This window comes from Belonocnema kinseyi, chromosome 9 (genome assembly GCF_010883055.1).
Source record: "Belonocnema kinseyi isolate 2016_QV_RU_SX_M_011 chromosome 9, B_treatae_v1, whole genome shotgun sequence".
NCBI classification, from domain to species: Eukaryota; Metazoa; Arthropoda; class Insecta; order Hymenoptera; family Cynipidae; genus Belonocnema; species Belonocnema kinseyi.
In genome coordinates this window covers 28,609,651-28,613,053 of record NC_046665.1, presented here as the reverse complement: position 1 = coordinate 28,613,053, position 3,403 = coordinate 28,609,651, and positions in this window count along the sequence as shown.

Genomic DNA, 3,403 nt, shown 5'->3' with positions numbered 1-3,403 from the left:
TTCTTTAAAGTTATTAAGAAATCGTTCAATGAAAAAAGTTAAAAATGAAAGTTTTATCACAAATTTTGAGGTTTTATGAAAGTTCATACAAAGATCAGAGTATCAAGGGTTAGATGCTAAACGGTGAAACTATTGAAACCTCTAAACCTGAGGAGGTGGACAATTCGTGCAGTGTCATACCATCCACTTTCAGACCCTCAGCCCATTCGCAAGTTTCTGAAGTTCAAGTGAACGCTTCCAACGACATGGGTGATTTTTTGGGACACAGGATTGATGATCACGTAAAGAAAAATTTAATTGAAAATCCTTCGATACCCCCAAAAGATGATACTTTTCCCATCTCGACGAGAATTGTTTCTGGGAAAGAGATAAAAAATTACGTCTCCCACAAACACTTAAACTCTCATAAAGAGTGGCTGGTGTTGTCCGATGTGAAAAAGGGCCTTTTTTTTGTAAATATTGTCCATGGTTTACATCTCAAAATGAGGGACGTTATCGGGAAAACGTTTCTTTTGGAGTACTCGTCACGAAGCCATTAACAAATTTCAAGAATTTAGTGGGGACAAAAAGCGTTTTAGAACTGCACGACCGAAATACGTATCATAAGAATGCGATGGCGGCGGGAAAAGACTTTCTGAGGAACTATCACAATCCTCAACATGGAGTTTATAATCTTCTCGATAAAAACTATGTTGCTAAAAAACAAGAGAATGAAGAAAGACTCACCCCCATCGTAAATGCGATCATTTTCATGGGTAGACAGAACATTGCACTTCGCGAACACAGAGACGATGGAACAATACTATTAAAAACAACTCGTATGCTGAATGCAGCATATTGGCAGTTAATAAGCGTTCCGTCGGTAACTAAGATTTTTGTCTGGATGCTAGCGCCACGCAGTGGAAACCTCAGACAACAACGTTGTGATGCAAGTTAGAGAGAAGTTTATTTTTAAACTTCGCGCGCAACATACTACTTGAGCTATTATGGATGCACTTGAAGTCACATTCAGCACGGATAAATTTCATTTTTTTACATTTTTAACGCTGCAAACAAAAATATTGCGATCACTGCATGAGTTTCTGATAGAAAATTTAACGTAGAATCAGAATAATTGTAAATCAAATTAAAAGAATCTAAGATTATGTTATATACAGAACTATAATGTCTGAGATCAGTTACTACATTCAGGCACTTATCACCTCCATTCCTAATACAGAACATTTCAACTACCAATCTTTTTAATTTATTAGAAGCTCATGTTGTAATACTTGAGCATTTATCCACCCTATTTCATGGCCAGTCTGAACCTGGTGTTTTACTGTCACTTTATGGTTTTTTGGACTTTGTCTAAAATTGTCATGATGTTCTTTAATCCTAGTGTTCAGTAATCTTTCAGTTTGACCTATATAACACTTTTCACATTCTAAACATTCAATTTTATAAACTACGTTTGTCAAATTAAATGTGTCCAATACATCTTTACCTAATTTTATGAAACTATTGAATTTGTGATGTATTGTGTTCTTGAAGTGGTTTTAATTTGTTTTTAATATGCACTTGAACAAATTTCTTGGAAAAATTATTTTAAAACAAAATATTTTCAATGAAATCAATATTAGTTTTGTGAAAAGACTCATGTGATAATGTATACATAGTATTAACTAAATTTTTAAAAGTAGCTATTTTATGTTGAATTGGAAGGTTAGAAAGAAAATTTATATGTTATATATCTACCTGAATAAGTGCTCTTCCTATACCAATCAGTAAATCTAATTCCATTATTAGTTTTCATCACTCTAACACTTGAAAAAGGTAAAGAATGATCAGTTTTCATTCCGTAAGTAAATTTTGGTCTTTAATGATAAGAATTAAACTTTGATACCACGTACTCTAATTAATTTTGTGGTAATAATCATTGTTAAATTGGAAAACTGTTTTCGTCGTTAAGAATTCTATTCCTTTTTCAAATTCATTTGCTGGTAAGTCAGTATGATTTTTTATATTTATCCATCTACTGAGAACACCATTTTTAACTAATTCCATTGAAACATTTGTAAATATAGATGAAACATCTACTGAAACCATAATGTAATCTAGAGGAACAGTTCGTTTAGTGATTATGTTTTTGAATTCAAAAGGATTTTTTACTTGTGTTTTAGGAGTTATTAAAGATTCTTTAAATATGTTCTTAAAAAGTTTTGCCAATTAAAAGTTGGAGAATTGATTAAAGAAACAGCAGGACGCATAGGATTATTCGGTTTGTGTATTTTAGGTAAATCATATATTCTTGGGATATTTGTATTGTTAGCCAAAATATTCTTTCGTTCTATTTTTTCTCCTAAATAACCACTACTTCTCCAAACGTTCAATTTCAGGATTAATATTTACCTTTTCATATACTGTGATATCATTCAATAATTCATTCATTTTGTTAACATAAGAATTCTTATTAATAACAACTGTAACATTCCCTTTATCTGCATGTGTTATAAAGAATTGCTTGTTCGATTTAATGAAAAATTTGGTTTTTTTTTAAATATTCTTTGCAAAAATTCTATCAACAGATGCTCTTCTTTTCATAAAATGTTGTGATGAATTTAGAATTCTATGCTTGAGCATGTCTCTGTCCTCAGAGTTTTTCGATTAATCCAATATTCGATTCCACATCTTTAAGAATATTGAAAACAATGTTCTGTTTACTTGTGATAAACGATGAACTAAATTTTTCACCCAACCTTAGAACGTCCTTTATTTCGTCCGGAATTGTAACATTGGTATAATTAATGATCCAAGGGTCCTTAAAATCTCCATTAATTTTGTCTTTATTTTTATTAATGTAAATCTGTTCAATTCTACTACTACAAACTAAAGTTTCAAATTTTTTATTGAGACGATTTTTTGATTGTGAAACATTTGAAACATTATTATATTGATTTTGTAAAATACTGGTATAAATATTAGAAGGTAAAACATTTCTTAACTTGATCTTAGTATTGTTAAGAGTATTTTTAAGAAATTCTAAGTAACAGTTTAAATCTTAGATCTCGTCATTCAATAAACGACGTTCCAAAGAATCTACCATGAAGTTGACATGGTTCTTAGCATAAAAACTAAAAAAAATTAGATTCTTAACATTGTTCGTACCATTTGTGATATTTTTTGGCATAAACCCATGATTTCGACAATTAACTAAGAATTCTTCTCTAGCTTTAAATTTTTCGATACTTAATACTAAATTTCGACCTAAGAACTTTTAAAATTATTATTATATTATGTCAAACAATATAAATATACTTATTGCACAGTCTGTCAAGTTAAAGCGTGGGTGGCTTTACTCGCAGTCGGTAAGGTGTATCGACATGATTTTGGTGTCAAAATATTAAGAAGAGCTCCCTCTTTC